General features: G+C 40.2%; 1 long non-coding RNA gene across 8 annotated transcripts in view; it reads right to left on the bottom strand.

Annotated features, from left to right (window-relative positions):
• LOC140106265 (uncharacterized) overlaps nt 1–20,199 on the bottom strand; it is a 329,889-nt gene that overhangs the window by 131,729 nt on the left and 177,961 nt on the right. For 5 of the 8 annotated variants that reach the window (XR_011850752.1, XR_011850750.1, XR_011850751.1 and 2 more), the window contains exon 3: nt 13,386–13,455. This is a non-coding gene — a long non-coding RNA (uncharacterized lncRNA). Of the gene's footprint in view, nt 1–10,206; nt 10,796–12,889; nt 13,007–13,385; nt 13,456–20,199 lie in introns of those variants that run through there. The other 3 variants (XR_011850754.1, XR_011850748.1, XR_011850755.1) reach the window with 2 other exon arrangements.

The following is a 20,199-nucleotide window of genomic DNA, read 5'->3' as shown; positions in this document are numbered from 1 at the left end:
ACTAGTTCACTGCCTCCATACATGGTCCCCTTATCAAACGAGCTGTGTCAGGCAGAATTTTGGGTTGTTTTCATGGCTTCCATGTTAACTTTGTCGCCACCCTGCTGTGTAATCCACAAAATATACTGGCAAACTTTTATCATGTACCGATATTATTTGAGCACTTCTTGCTCACCTCCTTTGGTTCCTCTCTGCCACCCATTGGTTTGAAGCCTGAGTCCATTTAGGGTATGTCGCCATGACACTCTCTAGCCTGCTGCCGCTGCCTCTGCATGCCGTCCCCTATAGTGTCAGGGTCAATTATTGCATGTTTTAGATACTATCTAGCTTCATTCTGTCACTCTGTCATGGCCATGCTGTTGCCCATAATTTTGGCATAATGGTGCGTTTAAGCAGCCTCAGAGGCATCCATGCATGCTGCCCCTGCTGTTTCCTGTCCATTTCCGTGGTGTTTCCATCCTTTTCTGAGGTTCCCAGGTGTTTGGCCAAGCTTCCCTGTGCAGAGCCTTGGTCCCCTTGAAAAATGCTCGAGTCTCCCATTGACTTCAATGGGGTTCGTTATTCGAGACGAGCACTCGAGCATCGGGAAAAGTTCGTCTCGAATAACGAGTACCCGAGCATTTTAGTGTTCGCTCATCTCTAATTATTATCATTTATTATTAAAAACTCAGATTGGAATATATTTACTAGAACTAAGTATAAATGTAAATTTTTGTATTTTTATAGAACCTCATGATGTAACCGACTATGCAAAGTGTAGTAAAAAAAAAAAAAACTTACAGAATTAAACAAAAACGAAATTTTACTATCTTTGCTAAGGTATTATTAGGTGTATGCAAAAGCCAAACAGATAATTAGATTCCAATTAAACTATTACATGCTTAGTTTCCTGTAGCACATCTGAAATGGAAAGGAAAATTCTCTTATTATAGCCGGAACGTTCCGCAGCAAGTTACAGATGTACGTATAACACTTCACTCTACTTTATGAGATCATAACGTGAGATATTTTTCATTATGCCCATTGGTGATATGTAGAGCGCTCGGGACTGTTTGGTTTTACGGGGTAGTCTCTCTTCATTACTTTAATAGTGTGCCTTCTCCAAGTCAATCTGTGCTCATTTCTGCTGCTCCATTTCTTCTGCTAATTGTATTATTTTTCTTTTAGACTGATGGCGGGATGCTGTCCTATAGCAGTGATTGATCCTGTCAGCCCCAGCACTGTAAAAGGACTAAGAATTGATTGTAATCCGTAGAGATTTATCATGTCACACTGAGCATTAGCAAAAACAGGTTTACAAATCTATTATTATATCGTGCACATCATTGGCTACATACAAGGGTGACATTTTGTCCAATTGATTTTACAAAGGTAAGCTTGTTAGGCTTGAGACATGCTGCGCTTTTCCTGTCCATTTTATATATAAAATATAATGTGCCCGAGTCCTAATTATATTGTACTGGCAGGAAAACACCATTTACCTGTCATAATATGTAACATAACCTCTCCGAAACATACCTTATATACTCGAGTATAAGCCTAGTTTTTCAGCACAAAAAATGTGCTGAAAAACCCAAACTTGGCTTATACTCGAGTCAAAAAAATAAATATATCTAAACTCACCTTTCCGGTGACCCCTGTATATCTTCTGTGCGATCTGTCTGGCAGCGGCGGCAGGCTATATACACTGGGGCCGGGTCTGGCAGGCTATATACACTGGGGCCGGGTCTGGCAGGCTATATACACTGGGGCAGGGGCTGGCTGGCTATATACACTGGGGCAGAGCCTGGCTCGCTATATACTGAGGAGAGTGTGACCAATGCATTTCCCACCCTCGGCTTATACTCGAGTCAATAGGTTTTCCCAGTATTTTGTGGTAAAATTAGGGGCCTCGGCTTATACTCGGGTCGGCTTATACTCGAGTATATACGGTAAATGATTATATTTCCCTCCTATAATGCCACGGAACAATGTACACAGGAAATATAACTTAGATATTATGTTTTATTGTATTAACTAAAACGCTGCATAGTCTGTGGGGTTTTATCAACTTTTACACTATGTATTGTTTACTTTTTACATTCTTTGTTCTATTATTACCAACAATCCTTTGTAGAAAGAAATATACCAAATAATATATTCTTAGTTTCGTTCCAAAAACACACAAAAAGTATTCACTTTGTTTCTTTGATTTCAAGAATTCCAAGTATATGAAATAATAGATCCCCCCAATTACCTTGCTCCAAAATTATTTTGTAGGATTTTTTATGGAAATTTGGTCACATATTTTTTTCAAACTTTCCCATGTTGTTTTAAGGTAGACTGTTTAGGGATTAAAATGTGTCTCCCAAATCGATCCTCTAATTAGTGCTCAGCTATGTAATAAATGATATTTGCTGTACCACCAGGAAAAAAAATATTCTATATTGGTACAGTATGGAATTGCGGCATAGCTGATCTTCTACACTAATTCTGTCCAAAGAACATAGAGCAAGAAAAAGATAAAGCTGTGTTATAGGGCAAATCCACACAGGCATTTCCAATGACAATGGATCCGTTTTGTTGGCGCTTTGCTTCTACATCTCTTTTTGATTCACATTTGTTGTGCTTTTCTGTTTTACAAAAAAAAATCTGGTTCCCCAGCATCATCAGTGAATACAAAGGACTGTCATCAGTTTTCTTTTAAGGGAACCTGTCATCGGGAAGGTAATTTTTACACCATCACAGGTTCCTATAGCCTTTGGAATATTGATTTTCAAAATGTCATAGTCGTGTATCTGAATAATTCCAGTGCTTTTTAATTGTTTCTTTAACATTAACTGGCTCCCTGCCAGCAGTGTGTAGTAAGAAACTGTTCAAACCACAATTGCTTGTGGCAGTGATCTGATGTAAACAGGGGGAGGGAGCAGGGAGAGACTGAGGGAGGGGGAGGGCAATGAGTGAATAGTAGGAAGGCACTGAGAAGAAAACTGCCCTCCTCCCTCCCCAGGGAATAACCACATCCTGGAATTATTCAGATGCACAACATCAGTGAGGAGGGGGTTCAACATTGCTTTGCATTACAATCAGTATCATTAGTATTTGTAGCCCAAAACCCACCGTAGAACCTATAAGGGCTCAAGTATAATGAAAACATACACTCACCGGCCACTTTATTAGGTACACCTGTCCAACTGCTCTTTAACACTTAATTTCTAATCAGCCAATCACATGGCGGCAACTCGGTGCATTTAAGCATGTAGACATGGTCAAAACAATCTCCTGCAGTTCAAACCGAGCATCAGTATGGGGAAGAAAGGTGATTTGAGTGCCTTTGAACGTGACATGGTTGTTGGGGCCAGAAGCGCTGGTCTGAGTATTTCAGAAACTGCTGATCTACTGGGATTTTCACACACAACCATCTCTAGGGTTTACAGAAAATGGTCCGAAAAAGAAAAAACATCCAGTGAGCGGCAGTTCTGTGGGCGGAAATGCCTTGTTGATGCCAGGGGTCAGAGTAGAATGGGCAGACTGGTTCGAGCTGATAGAAAGGCAACAGTGACTCAAATCGCCACCCGTTACAACCAAGGTAGGCAGAAGAGCATCTCTGAACGCACAGTACGTCGAACTTTGAGGCAGATGGGCTACAGCAGCAGAAGACCACACCGGGTGCCACTCCTTTCAGCGAAGAACAAGAAACTGAGGCTACAATTTGCACAAACTCCTCGAAATTGGACAGTAGAAGATTGGAAAAACGTTGCCTGGTCTGACGAGTCTCGATTTCTGCTGCGACATTCGGATTCAGAATTTGGCGTCAACAACATGAAAGCATGGATCCATCCTGCCTTGTATCAACGGTTCAGGCTGGTGGTGGTGGTGTCATGGTGTGGGGAATATTTTCTTGGCACTCTTTGGGCCCCTTGGTACAACGCCACAGCCTACCTGAGTATTGTTGCTGACCATGTCCATCCCTTTATGACCACAATGTACCCAACATCTGATGGCTACTTTCAGCAGGATAATGCACCATGTCATAAAGCTGGAATCTTCTCAGACTGGTTTCTTGAACATGACAATGAGTTCACTGTACTCAAATGGCCTCCACAGTCACCAGATCTCAATCCAATAGAGCATCTTTGGGATGTAGTGGAACGGGAGATTCGCATCATGGATGTGCAGCCGACAAATCTGCGGCAACTGTGTGATGCCATCATGTCAATATGGAGCAAAATCTCTGAGGAGCTTCCAGCACCTTGTTGAATCTATGCCACGAAGAATTGAGGCAGTTCCGAAGGCAAAAGGGGTCCAACCCGTTACTAGCATGGTGTACCTAATAAAGTGGCCGGTGAGTGTATATTCATGAATAATAATGACCAAAAGGTCAGTTGTACATGAGCGATTGTGTTTCCACAAACTCACTCAATATCTGCTGGATTTATTGGCTTGACCATAGAAATGCTGAACTAAACTATGTGTTCGATCAGAAGCTCTAAGTTTTGGTCTGGTAAATACCAAAGCACAGAGCATAAGTTTGTTAAGAACAAAATTGCTTGCATTCAACTGTATAAAAGTTTAACTGTGAAAGGGGTCTTAGGCTAAGATAATTACTTGAAATCAAAGGTGGCACGTCCAATGATCGCAAGTCTCTGATGGTATACTGAACCTCAGTGCTGACTTGAAGTTGACAGATTGGACACAATGCACCATGTGGATGAGGCCAGTATCAAACTGCAGACTTTGGAGTTGGACTTAATGGACCTTTGTCCATTTCCAACTCCCGACTATGGATAAAGTGGTTGAATATCTCCACATTCTGGATTCACATTTTTCTGTGATCAAACTGTGATCATGGATGTGAGAAGTGCTGTATCATGGACCAATCATTCTGCTGGGGACTGAACTATGTGCAGAGCCATCAGTATATTTGCTCCCAACTGTTTTCTAAAAGCAAAAAACATTATAAGTACATTAATATAGAACTAGCTATTATTTGTACTTGAGTTTTTATTGATAGTGCATTAACTAGAGACATGGGATTGTTACTATACCCCCAATTTAACCCAAGTACATTATCTACTTGCCCTATGAAATGGATGTCAGACACCAACCATATACTAATGCAGATCATTAGGTCATTAACATCCACAAAAAGAGAAAAAATACTTAAAGAGGACCCATCTGGGCAATTTGGGACACTTAACCACCCACAGGTCCTCATGGACTGGTGGTTTAGTGTCCCAAATCGCCTTTAGAAAGTCTCTCTGTGGGTGCTATCTAAAAAAAACAAACCTTTATATATGCCTAGAGATGGGTCTGATGAGACACATAGGGGCTCATTTACTAAGGGTCCGCATTGGGTCTCTTCAGTTTTGCGCCGCATTTAACAGGGAAATTTGGTGCACGCAATCAGATTTTGGCGTATCGGCACCGGCTTGCACAACCCGACGAATTCGGACTACGCGTGGGATTTAACATTTTTAATTGTGTCTCAAGACATGAACTTACATGCACCGGGAAGAAGAAGGTGAACTCCGGCGGACCTCGGCGTGGAAGCAACGGATGCAGGAACTCGGGAGCATGAGCTATGTGAATCGCACTGGACTTCATCTTCATCGGACCATCCGAATCAGGGATTGCGACAGGACCAGGTAAGTCAATTTGCCCCATTGGGCCCATCACTTGTGCTCCCCTTGCTCCCAGCAGTACTGCAATAAAGTCGGAGCTGTACACCCAGATTCATTACACATCAGTGTTATTTTAATAGGGGCCACACACGAACTTGGTAAAGGGCAATTGGGACACTAAACCAACAGTCCATAAGAACCTGTGGGCTTAGTGTTCCAAATGACCCTGACAGGTCCTCTTTAAAGACATTTGTCACATATTACATGTACATACATTCCTTGAAATGTCAAGTTTACATTTCAAGGAAGTTCACAAATCACATCGCTTCCTATTTACACGTTTCACTTTAGAATCAATCGTTGAAACTTCCAAAACTTGATGAGTAAAAATAGCTATTAAAAAATCTGTAGCATTAGTTTTAATAAACCAACTAACTTATCTGGACATAATGTATAATTGTCAATACACAAATTACAAAATCTCGATTATTTGCCCCTAACATACAACAGATTGTATGTTATTATCTTATTAACTACAGCCAAGCACAGTGTCCAAGAAAGTCTTTGTATAATTGGAAGAGATTCTAATAGATCTTCAGAGCCCCACTAAACTCCTTGTCTAAATCATTTCATTTACTTAAGATGCTAATTATCCTCATAATTACTTGCTCAAACTTGGTCTATGCCCCAGAACGTACCTATATACCTTCCTCAGCATTTCTTTAATAGTGTAAGGGAATTACTTCTGTGTGACATATGGAATCATAAAGCGACTGCATATAACCCGTTAATTGGAACAAAGTCCTTGGAGGGCAAAGACCTGACAGACCTAAAACATATTATTGGAGGCACAAATACCCTCAGGATGACATCAGAAACTTCTAAAAATACATTTTCAATATCCTAAAAGTCAAGAAATTTCCCTTTGAATGAACAGATGGCAGCTGTATTCCCAAAAGTTCATTTTCTAATGTTCACAGCTGCAAACCAATTTTCTTATATCTATTAAAATATAAAACAATATGGTATAAAAATAGATACCCCAACTGATGATCCATCCCTACTTTGTGAAACATTTATGTATGCAAAAGGTTAATTTTGCTAGATCTGGGATTACTACCCTATATACTCAAATATAAGCCGAGGTACCTAAATTTAACCAAAAAAACACTATTGACTAGAGTATAAGCCTGGGGTGGGAAATACATTGGTCACAGCCTACATCCAGTATATAGTCAGCCAGCACATGCCCTTCAGTAAATAGCCAGAAGCCCCCCTGTATATAGCCAGCAGCCCATATCCCCTAGTATATAGCCAGCTGCCCCCTGCCCCCTTAGTATTTAGAGAGTGCCTGCACCATTAGTATATAGACAGTGCCTGCACCATTAGTATATAGACAGTGCCTGCACCATTAGTATATAGACAGTGCCTGCACCATTAGTATATAGACAGTGCCTGCACCATTAGTATATAGAAAGTGCCTGCACCATTAGTACATAGACAGTGCCTGCACCATTAGTATATAGACAGTGCCTGTACCCCTTGTATATAGCCAGCAGCACCCTATGCCCAGCCTATTAAAAAAAACTCTGTACTCACCTTTCTAATGCCCCCTGCAAATCCGCTCTGTCAGCTCTCCTACTACATCTCTAGATCTGCTGTGCCTTGCTGCTTTGCCTCCTCTGATAAATAACTTCTCTGCCTGTAGCTTTGCACTCAATACGCTCCTGTATGCTCCTACCTCAGTGTCTGTGTATCAGTGTGAGCTCCGTCCTGGACTGCAGGGGGGGGGAGGACTAGAGTGCAGGGAGCAGAGAGAAAAACTCAGCTCTACGGCTGTCACACAGAAATCCAAGATGGCTTCCCTGACCCCAAGTCAGAAGTTACAGGATCGTGTTGAGGGGAAACTGAAATTGTGTACAGCTGGACTGATAGAGACAGGCTGGAATTATATCTGTGAAATGCTGTATTTTTGTTAATAACAGTGAATTAGTGAATGTGTTATTTTGTTATGCTGAGTACATTTAACCCCTTAAGGATGGAGGGTTTTTCGGCTCATTTCTCGCTCTCCAACTTCAAAAATCCATAACTTTTTCATTTTTACGTGTACAGACCTGTGTGAGGGCTTATTTTGTGCGTAGCAAATTTTACTTTCCCGTAATGTTATTTATTTTAACATGCCGTGTACTGCGAAGCTGAAAAAAAATTCCAAATGTGGAAAAATTAAAAAAAAAACGCACGTTCTTGTGGGCTCAGTTTTTACGACTTTCACTCTTCGCTCCAAATAACACGCCTACTTTATTCTTTGGTTCGGTGCGATCGCGGTGATACCAAATTTATATAGGTTTTATTGTGTTTTAATACATTTTCAAAAATTAAACGAATGTGTACAAAAAAGAAAAAAATTTTTTTGACATCTTCTGATGCTAATAACTTTTTCATACTTTGGTGCACGGAGATGTGTGAGGGGTCATTTTTTGCAAAATGAGGCAGCGTTTTCATTGCTACCATTTTGAGGTCTGTGCGACATTTTGATAATTTTTTATTTCATTTTTTATGTTATGTAAAAAGGTGTAAAAGTCGCATTTCTGACATTTGGGCGCCATTTCCCGCCTCGGAGGTCACCGCCGCCCGTAACCGTTTTTATATTTTGATAGATCGGGCATTTTGGGACGCGGCGATACCTAATATGTTTGTGATTTTTACTGTTTATTATGTTTTATATCCGTTCTAGGGAAAGGTGGGTGATTTGAATTTTTTATATTTTATTAATTTTTTTTTATTTTTTAAACTTTTTTTTTCACTATTTTTTAGACCATCTAGGGTACATTAACCCTAGATGGTCAGATCGCTGCTACCATATACTGCAATACTTCTGTATTGCAATATATGGCATTTTTGCAGCACATTCGTTACAATGAGCCACTGGCTCATTGTAACGAATCTGCAAATGCCAGATAGTCTCGGGTCAAACGTAGACCCGAGGCTACCATGGTAACCGATCGCCGCCCCCCGATGACGTTCGGGGGCGCGGCGATCGCAAAAAAGATGGCGGCGCCCGCGCGCTGCCGTCTTTTAAACGCCGCCGGCGACTTTGCCGGCGGCGTTGAAAGGGTTAATAGCCGCGATCGGTGCAAGCTCTGACCGCGGTTATTATCGGTGGGGGTTTGCTGCAATATTCAACAACCCCCACCTCTGTATGAAGAGGACTCAGCCCGTGAGCCCTCTTCATACACCCCTTATACCTCTGCGCCGTAGAGCTACGGCGCAGAGCGTTAAGGGGTTAAGAAACTTGTCTTCGTGGGAGTAGCCCTTTACGCCTCCAACTGGCTGCATCCTAAGGGGGTTGAGCTCTTAGTCTACTGGTATTGGAAAAACAAGAACTGACAACTCTAATGGTTGTACGTACATGATAGGTTCTTTGTTTTTAGTTATTTTGAATGTAAGTCGGTATGGTTTTATTTTATAATTGTAACTCCAGGCAAAAAATTTTGTCCAATTGAATTTTCAAAATGTTGTGCTGTCATGGGGACAAGGATTATCAATAAAACTTAATTACAGACACCTTACAGGTGATCAGCGCAACCTGGGTCTAAAGTAAAACATCCAGAGAACTTGTGCATCCAGAGGTCACAGTGGGCAAAGAGGTCAATCTGTAACCAGGGGTCCTCTGTAAATCAGGTGTCCGCAAGTTGGGGAGTGCCTGTATTTGATATCAAAGTTCAGCAATAATGACTTCAATGGAGTTCTAGTACTAGATACAACTTTTTTTGCACTTAAAGGGGTTTTCTGAGCACATAAACTACTAATGACCTATCCACATGAGTTGCTGATGCAACTTTGCCTTCAGGCACCTACATTAGAGAGGCAGCAGGAAAATCTCTTTAAAATTGATAGTACACAAAGCCTGATAAAGTGTTTATCATAAATACTCACCACTCAACGGCAGACGACCCCCACACAACACACACAAAAGTTCTTTAATCTGATATTTCACCTTTTTTGCAGAATCAGTTTCCTGGAGCTCTGATGCTCAGCTATTAAGGGATTTATAAAAGAAAACTATATTTTATTATAAACCTATATACAAAAGGTCCCAACATTTAGCCCTCGTTGTGGAGAAAAGATGATTTTGCTGCCGAGAGAACATTGGTGCTATAAAATAATAATTGGTTGTGGCATATTATCTGTGCCCCACAGATCAAAATATTCAGGTTTTTTTTCTGTCTAATGGTGTAATAGACAAGCATTAAGCTCTTAAGGTGATGTGTTATCATTAAAGTTTTATAGAGAAGAAAATGATTTAATCTGTGTACCCGATCCAACTTTATGTTCACTTCTGAAGATAATTGTGGAAGGAAGAATGTAAATTCCGGATCAAGGTCAGTCTGTTCTGTAAGACTGTACTTTTCCTTGTGGGATTACAAGTTCTTCCTAGTTTTTTTTTTTTTTAATTGTAGCCCAATCTATACCAATGTATTTAGAAAACAATTACCGATTTTCATTTTCCCAATGCATTTAGGCAATGAGCGCTAATTTCATTTTCTTTGTAGAAATACTTTAATTTAAGTAGAGATCACATTTAAAAACTCCAATCACGGCTTCTTTTGAAAATCAAGACTAATGTATAAATCTACAGTAAATGTATTATTTATAAAGTTACAATACAATTAGCCACATCCTTGGGACATTCAATGTTTTAAGTTAAATGTGCGACTCATAGGGCTCTTACACACTGGCGTTGTTTTCCATGTCCGTGGAGAAGTGATTTCCAAGGATGCCTCGCAAAGCCATTGGGGCTTATTTACTAGGGTCAAATAGCATGTCAAATTGTGTTGCAAGACATGCACACACATTTACCGGGAAGAAGAAGGTGAACTCAGGTGGACCTCTGCGGGGTAGCGATACATGCAGGATCTCGAGCGCACGATCTTGGTGAATCACGCCGGACATAATCCTCGTCGGACAGTGGGGATTGGGTAAGTAAATGTGTCCCATTGAGTTCTATCAGTGTTTTCACATTGGCTTGGACTTTCACTGGTCCATTGGGGGAAAAAAAACAATGAAACGTGTCCTATTTTTTTCACTGATGTGGATCCGCAAAAAGAACTGATGAAACATCCATTTTTTTTTCAGTGATGGGGCTGATAACCCAGGTGTGATGATTTCCACCAATGTTACACCTTCTGTTTCTGTTTAAAGAGCAGATTATTGTATGTATCAGACATTGCATTAACCAGATATTTGAACATCCTGATCATTCCCTGATGCTACCTGTGACCATTACCCATAAGCATCTGTCTCCAGTCCCTTAATTACATCCCCTTTAATCATAGCCAGCCATAAACTAACCCTATTGTAGTGTATATTTTAATTATCCTTTAGAGCCCAGACAGGATCTGCCAGGGAGAGATGTTTTATTTGGTGCCTCACAATCCCTGGGGTCCCTGTGTCTTCAAAGGCTGTAAGAAAGCCAGTTTGTACAGGGAGTGTGAACTGTAACATCTTTTCCTGGCACATCTCCTGAGCAAAGGGATCAAAGAAGTATAATGTTGGTGGTTAAGGGGTTGGAGTACACCTATATCATGAATTTGAAGAACCTAGCTGGGTGGGAACCCACTCAAATCAGCAAACACCCCGGAATTTGAGTTTTAATCAAAATCAGACAGAGTACCTTTCTGGAGGGAGCGGGCAATCCACGCCCTATAGGGGGTGTGTCCTGGGCTAGTTATGTCAATATTGACAAATAGTATGTAAAATATATCGGAAACTAATATCAGTAAATGTATAGCAAATCCTGTTTCTGGTTAAGTCCCTTGGGAATACAAATATCTAGACTCAAGATACAGAAAGCTTCGCATGTTAAAAGCAATTTCTTCCAATTGCCTCCTCTGCTCGGACGTGTAACATGTTCGATAGCTGTAACAGTCATTCCGTTCATGACCCCAGCGTGCATGTCCTTGTAGTGTCTCGAGATGCCCGATAGGTTTTGTGAGCTGGACACAGTAGTTGGATTTGCTCTTGTTATATGCTCGCTGATACGGTCCTTCAATTTTCTGACCGTACAGCCTACGTACTGTAGAGAACATTTGGTACAGATGCCAATGCCATTGATCAAATTCCATCCGGGCGGTAATTGTGCACGAGCGGCCGATGGCGGCCGCATCGTGTACTTTTACTAGAAATGGCAGGGGCCTCCTATGGGGACAGAGACCCCTGCCATATAGCCAGGTGCCGGGGCCCACCGAAGGATTCACTGGTCCTCCGCCGCCGGCCCAGTCCGACCCTGAACTGTTGTAAGTGTTATGAAATCTGCCTACAATGAAGCTTTATGATCAATATTTGGTCTTATGCAAAACCTTAATTGGGATAATCCACTTGTCACAGGGGCCAAAAATGTTTGTCATAAGTTACATTTACAAAGTATAACTATTCCAATTTACATACAAATTCAACTTAAAAACATGTATTTTACGTAACCTGGGAACCTCGTAACCAATTTACAATAACACCATTTAACAGACAACAGGACATGTCTCCAAAGGTCTTTGTTACTGTGTACATTTGCAAACATTCATCCTGTTTTTTCATGTTTCTTTTGTATCTTCATCCTGCTAAAGTGGCCTTGTAGCCCATGTCAATTTAATAATAGTTTCACTGTGCATCATGGCACACTCTTGCTACATTCAGCCAGCATCTTCACAAGGTCTTTTGGTTTTGTCCTTTGCTTAATATGCACATTTTGGACCAAAGCACATTCACCTCTGGGGCACAAAACCCGTTTTGTACTTGAGCAGTATGATTGCTGGACATTCCCATCTTATTTGTACTTTTGTTTAATTGTGTGTATAAATGAATGAGGCAACTTCAGATATCTGGAAATTTCACCCAAGAATGAACCAGACTTGTGAAAGTCTTTCTGATATATTTTAGGTAATTTATGGGGTTTTATTATTATTATTTAGGCCTTTCAAAGTCACTTGAAAGCTGAGTTGTCCCTCAAAATGTGAGTTTTGTCGATTTTCATGAAAATGAGAAAAATCACACCTAAACATGAAGTACAATGGGACTCATTTACCAAGGGTCCACGGACCACTCCATCGTCGGAATATCCAACGATTTCTGATGTGGGTCGCATTTAGAGGGGCTTTTTGTCGCACACAATCGGATTTTGGCGCATCGGCTTTCACGCAACACAAATTTGGGGGTGGCTGTTGGATGATCCGATGGATTCGGACAACGTGCGGGATCTAACATTCAAATTGTGTAGCAAGCTATGCACTTACATGCACCGGGAAGAAGAAGGTGAACTCCGACGGACCTCAGCGGGGAAGCGACACATGCAGGAGATTAGATGCACGATCTTAGTGATTCGTAGTCCGAATCCTCGTCAGACAACGCACCTTGGGGATCGTGACAGGATGGGTAAGTACATGTGCCCCAATATGTGTTGAGAAAACAATCACAAAATCACCTGGATATGTTAAAGCGTTCCGAAGTTATAACCAATTATCATGACACATGTCAGATTCTAAAAATCAAGTCTGGTCAATAAGCTGAAAACAAATGCCAGTTAAGGGGTTAAGCAATTTCCAAAGCAATTCAATCGCTAAAGAGTGAAAACATGTTTTATATAAAGGCACAAACATTATACAAACTATAAATGTTCAATGAAAAAAGATTTCGAAAAAACAGTATTGCTCCATTGTTTTATTGTAATCCTTATATTAGAACACGTTTTCTAGTTCTCAGCTTTTTAAATGTTCAAAACTTAATAATTACCCATTTCCATATCATATCCGGAATGTTCGGCACGTTTCTGTGGTTCTGCATAAATGATAGAAGTGTCAGCCTGTGAATAAAATATTGACATGCTTTAATTAGATTTGATATAAAACCTGTTAATACTATCCTGCCACATCATACTATAAAATGAAATTTATGGCTAGAATGGAACCTTAATTTCAAATATTTCCCTGAACCATTTGTTTGTCACTGGAAGTAATTGTTATTTTTATGGCTTAGCACACATAAAAACAATTCAGTCGCATGTAGAAAATGATCTCCAATTTATGTTTTATAAGCAACATCTGTTGAATTTCACTGTAATATGGGCCAAACAAATGTAAATTAGGAAATCAGATCATTTAGGCAACGCTATAGAAAATCCTAAAATATTGTGTGTTTTTTTTTACAGTAGTATCACATTAGTTACAATACTTGACGGGGAAGTACAAATGGATGACCATTTTTTCATCAGTTTTTGTATCTGTCCCATTAAAGTAAAAGCTGAGTGTAATGCGTGGACAAGTTACAGGAACACAGACAAGACCGTAAGCCCGAGATTGAACCCTCCCAAAATCCCTACCAGCCAGCTTACCTCAGTATGAGACAATAGAACCACAATTCCTCTCTACACCAAAGTGCAAAATACATAGACAGGGACACAAACAATACAAACAGTTGAGAAGCCGGATCACAACAAAGAAATTAACAAAATACAAAATTTTAAAAAAAAGACAAATCTGAACAGGAGCGGAGGTCAGAAAACCAGCAACACAGTGAACAGAGTCTCAAACCAGATACAGAGCTAGGCAGTATTAATATATTTATCTCAATGCCCTGGCCCCGGAAGAGATTGGGTCAGAACTCAGTGAACACAGACAAGACCGTAAGCCCTAAATTGAACCCCCCCAAAATCCCTACCAGCCAGCTTACCTCTTATACCCTAGGCCGTATGAGACAATAGGACCACAATTCCTCTATACACCAAAGTGCAAGTACATAGACAAGGACAAAAACAATACAAACAGGTGAGAAGCCAAATCATAACAAAGAAAGCAACAAAATACAAAAAAAAAAAAAAAAGAAAAGTCTGAACAGGAGCTGAGGTCAGAAAACCAGCAACACAGTGAACAGAGTCTCAAACCAGATACAGAGCTAGGCAGTATTAATATATTTATCTCAAAGCCCTGGCCTCGGAATAGATTGGGTCAGAGCTGTCAATCACCACAAGTTAACTATCACTCGACCAAAGGTATGCTGCAGAAAGGAGACAGTTGTGGTGTTAATCAATCCAAAGTGCACAGTAGCTAAATCCCTGCTCAGACAAAGTGATGCTATCAGCACCTCCTCAGTCGCATACCATGAATATAGGATAAATCCAACACAGATGTTACACAGAGCTACAGATCAAAGCCTTTTAACCCACAGGTTTAATCCACAGGTTTAGGTACAGATCCACAGTACCTATGGATCTGATATTACAGTTGCACTTAGTCCAAATTCACCACGTCAAAACTGTGCAATATAGTAATTTAAACAGAATTTATCAGAGGGTTGGTAGCTTTTATAAGCAGATCTTCAAGGTTGTTTCTCATGACAGCCAAATCCCTGCTATATCGAGGTCCACAATGCGTCCTAAAACTGGCATTTTTTTTCAGAATACAATTATTCCTAAAAAATGTAGAACCTCAGAAATGATAAATATTCAGGAGTATAAGAGAAGCAGATGGCACTCACCGGTATCAGGGACATAACAACCTTTTTATTGCAGGTAGGAACGCATAGCAGAGAAGATGCACGCCACGCACAGGCTACGGGCCGTTTCGAGCAGTGTGCGCTTTCTCAAGCCTTGGACCTTGCTTCTATTCTACTCCGGAATATTGATCACTGTATCGCTCCATGAGCACCCCGGATTGGGACTCTGTATGTGCCAGTTCACTCGTGCAACTGCCTACGTTGGACTCCGTTTTGGATCTTCACGCTAGTCCTAGAGAAGGTAATGCCGGTTACCCTTTTTCTTGTTCATTTCTGCTTAGAAATGATAAACTATCAAAATATTCTTCAAAAATAATGTACAACATAATGTACAGTATTCATAATCCATATTTGTAACAAACACTGAACATCCAAAATAAAGGGAAAAGACCAACAGAAATATTCTCAACCTACAGTTTTTTTTTACCGAACAGAAGAAAATATAAGGTTTGAAAAATGCAGCCTGAAATATTAAGGTAACCACTAATATATGCTAAATAAATTTGACCATGTCAGGCATGTCCATAAGCCACGCTTTAGGTTTGGGATAGGATGAAGAGGTATAAGTGCTGGATGAACTTAATCTCATTATTGAGAATTGCAAAGGGCTACACACTTAACGTTGAATAAGCTAACACCTATTGCTAGGATTATGTATTCGGAGTTACAGAAATGCATAGCGATGGAATAGAGCCCATCACTATGTATTTCTTATATAACATATACAACAGTAAACACATCCATAATTCATTATTTTACCTTGCATTTTGTGACCTATTAACTAGCATTTAAATGAGTCTGTTTGGGATGCCGCAAACAAAATTCCCAATAAAATTTGCATTGCCGAGATTACAACACTTCACAGAGCCTCGTCTGTGCTCATCTGCAATTCTATTGCCGCATTAACACATGTGAACAACCTCGCTCAAAGTAATTTTTTAATACCTGTTGCATAACACTGAAAGCAGCCGTTCCAGTGATTTTGCTTTCAGGATTCAGAGTTTAGTTTCCGTTCCGAACACTTGTTATTTACTCCCCTTTCTAATAATAAAGCTGCTGCCTGTAATCTCAAGCAGTCGGCACCAACGAAACAGTGCTACGAGGAGTAAATGAAGTGACAATTACCAGTATCATTCCTTCTAAAATCTACATCCGAAAAGATACGTAGGAAGCGCTAAACCACACAGTAAACATCGATTTATATGTAAAATAATACCTCGCCTCACGGTCTTACAAATAAAGTAGAATAAGCTTTCGATCTACCAAATTGTTGAGTCCCGAAACCAAATGTAAAGTCTTCTCTTGTGGCAGAGTGGGTTTTACTATCTTTGTAAAACAATGGTTCTTTTAGTAAATTCAGATACAGGTGGTCCCCTACATAAGAACACTCAACTTACATATGACCCCTAGTTACAAACGGACCTCTGGATATTGGTAATTTATTGTACTTTAGTCCTAGGCTACAATAATCAGCTGTAACAATTATCACAGGTGTCTGTAATGAAGCTTTATTGTTAATCCTGGTTCTTATAACAACCCAACATTTTTAAAATCCAATTGTCACAGAGACCAAAAAGGTTGTGTCACGGATTACAATGATAAAATATACAGTTCCGACTTACATACAAATTAAACTTAAGAACAAACCTACAGACCCTATCTTGTATGTAACCCGGGGACTGCCTGTATTTTCTTTATCATAATCCCAATTTCACTGGGGCCTAATCCTTATAATTGTTGCTCATGAAGCACAGCCGAGAAGAAGTTCTCCCCGAAATGTCACGTCATGTCCTCATGCACCCCATGCTTAGTGGAACTTTTACGGCCATGAGCCAAAGCAATGAGGACTATCATGTTTTAATCCACGTTTTGTATTCAATAAAAGAAGATTTCTACAACTTATGCCTCTCAAGTCTGTGAAGTAGTGCAGGGACAACTTGTCTTCCAAGAAGGGCCTCACTTAGAAGCTCACCATCATTAGCCAGCCTCCCTTTTTTTTTTTTTTGATATGCATATACGGGTAACATAATGCCCAATTTTGCAGTTATGACTGGCACTGTTGAAATACTGCCCATAAAAATGGCCAAGAGAACTGTACTTTGTGACCATAGGAAAAATAGTTTTTTGTGTACTAGGCCGGTACCAGCACTGGGCCGGCACCAGCACTGGGCATACCCGGGCAAGTGACAGCGCCGTGGCTTGTTGAGGGACCACATAAAGCTGTACATAAAGAATCCATGGGGTGACGGGGGCTGTATATAAAATAACCATGAGGGGGCTGTTTGGTTTGATAAACTAGGGATTATTTTATGGAACAGTTATAATTTCTGATTTTTAATGCTACCATGCAAGTTCACTGCAAAGGTGCCTCCTAAGACTCTGTCGCTCGGGGGCTTACTGAATCTTGGAGCCAACCCTGACTGTGCAGATTGTACAGAGTTAAAGTGGAATTTCTATCAAAATTGCTATTGTAACTAAATACACATTTCTGTAGTTCAGTGGAAGCAACAGCAATTCCAGGTGAACTTTGCATCGAATAAAAATCGACTTCTAAGTGCGCACATCCTAATCAAGTAGAATGGCAATGGCATTTTGACAGCTGATGACCATTTAAGAGCAGTAATTTGACAACTTTTCACACGAAGTTCAAAAAGGTGTTGTGAAAGCAAATGTGTTCGCTGCCACTAAAAGGAAAGATACCATAGATAAAGTGTAAAAGACAGGGGGAGAGCCAGGAGAACATATAGTATGACTGTGTGACTGTGGAGATCAGCGATGTGCCAATTTTGAATTTAATTCCTTGTGATGTATTTTGTATTTGTCATGCAAGGGCCATCTGACATCAGCAGCTCTTGCCCATTTTTTGTACATCTCTAATTATCTGGAATTACATAATATTTTCCTGGCACTGAGCTGAGAGGATGACAACTTGATTAATTTACTGCCTGGAATTGATGCCGATGTTCCGCACAATGACTCACACATCATGATATACCCAATGTTAGTTATAGGGCGAAAGCCGTCTGCCTCCATTTGTAAAGCGCGAGACATGACTATTAGATAAATAGATTTTTTTTTCACAATATTCCGAGATTTCTGATGGTTAAATTTTATGTATTTTACAAAATCTGAGTAGTCTTCATGTCTTTTAAATATAAAAGTTTAGTTTATTAGATATCTTGGGATAAGAGAGGGATGTAAAATTGTTTTATTTTTAAAAATGGGTCTGTAAAATCCATTTCGCAGCCATGTAGCCATCCATAGATCGGTAAAACTATGGATGAGTAGAGACCATGTGAACAAAAAAGTGACTTTCGAGAACACTAGGATATCATGTCAGGTCCAAATAAGTTATCTACATTTACACACCAACACCACCTTTAGGAAAGTTTAGGGTTAGTGGATAGGGTCACCGATATTATGCTTGGAGCTACCTGAAAGCTTCCAGAGCAGCCTGGGGCAGAGGGTCACATGATCCAGCTGTTGGAAGGGCTGTGCAGTCATTACCCCAATCATTATTCCAACCATTGAAATTGGAGTTATAATAGGTGGAGCTGTTAAAGAGTTAAATGGGTGGAGCTGTGCCGTCATTAAGCCCCCTATGTGCGTAGGGGGCGTAATGACGGCACAGCTCCCCCCATTTGCTGAAACCCACCAGGACACAGGACATTGAAGAAAGTCCAGCATTCTGCTGGCCAAGTCCAGCCTGCAGCTTCCAGGAAGGTTTAACAGGGTAAGTATATATATGAGTAAACCCAAAAGGGTCACCCACTTACCCTGTTAACCTTCCCTAAAGGTGGCTAACCCCTTTAATAAATAGTATCTTCTCTGTTCTTCAATTTTCTCCAAAAACCAAGTGACAGGTATGTTGCCATGTTTTGACAATGTGCTTAAAAAATTAAGAAAAAAAGACTTCCTGGAGATACATATATTATAGCTTTTTATCAGCGTTATTGCTATTTTTATGTAATTCACCTTTTTTTTATGTTATGAACATATGGAAATGCCGCACTAAGTACAATTATATTTGGGTCTTCATAAATGTTTTGTCCCTTAAGTGACGAAAAGAGACATATTTTCATGAAAACAGATCATCAAATAGAAGCATCTTTAAATGAAACATATTTCTTTCGCCTGTAGTGTGACTATGAAAAATGGAACCACCTGTCCTTAAATCCAATGTGTTTTCACCGGTGCCAACCATTCTACCATATAAATCTATTAGATTTAATCACAGCCACTCTGTTCCCACTTACAGGCTAACTTTGTTTTTCAAACTAAGTACATTACTGACAGAATCGTTTTCAACTGTAAGATAAGTTGCTAAGCCGCTATCATTACTTACAAGAACTGATACTACACAACTCCGGGACATAAACACTCAGACGATAGAAGTTTCAACTTTAAATCTGATTTGTAGTTTTAAAATTTACTTGAAAAACTTAAATATTCTTTCTGAATAGAGGAAAACGGTTTAAGAAAATGGGAAGTGCAGCAATGTATCTGAGAAACATGCAGAATATTTCTAATAAATAATGGTGTATTTATCTACAATACTGTATTGCTAAAGGTTAGAGCACTAAAATGCTCGAGTGCTCATTTCTCGAGTCAAACTTTTTCCGATGCTCGAGTGCTCGTTTCGAATAACGAACCCCATTGAAGTCAATGGGAGACTCGAGCATTTTTCAAGGGGACCAATAAAATGTGTCATTTTATTGAGAAATAAGGAAGTCAGTCGTGTTTCTTCGTTGTTTTTTTTTATTCAATGGAATATTCGTGGAACTTCAAAAAGGAGAATGATCAGTGTTAAATATCTGCAATGTGTTCTTCACAAATATTGGGACAGATTTACTTACCCGGTCCATTCGCGATCCAGCGGCGCGTTCTCTGCGGTGGATTCGGGTCCGGACGGGATTCACTAAGGTAGTTCCTCCGAAGTCCACCAGGTGGCGCTGCTGTGCTGAAGTTCCCCAAGGCCCGCCGGATTGCACTTAAGTTCACCGGCCTATTCCTATTGAAGGTAAGCGCGAGTCCCGCAATACTTTTTTTTTTTTTA

Source organism: Engystomops pustulosus, chromosome 11, assembly GCF_040894005.1.
Source record: "Engystomops pustulosus chromosome 11, aEngPut4.maternal, whole genome shotgun sequence".
Classification (NCBI taxonomy): domain Eukaryota; kingdom Metazoa; phylum Chordata; class Amphibia; order Anura; family Leptodactylidae; genus Engystomops; species Engystomops pustulosus.
This window is presented reverse-complemented; position numbering and strand designations above follow the sequence as displayed.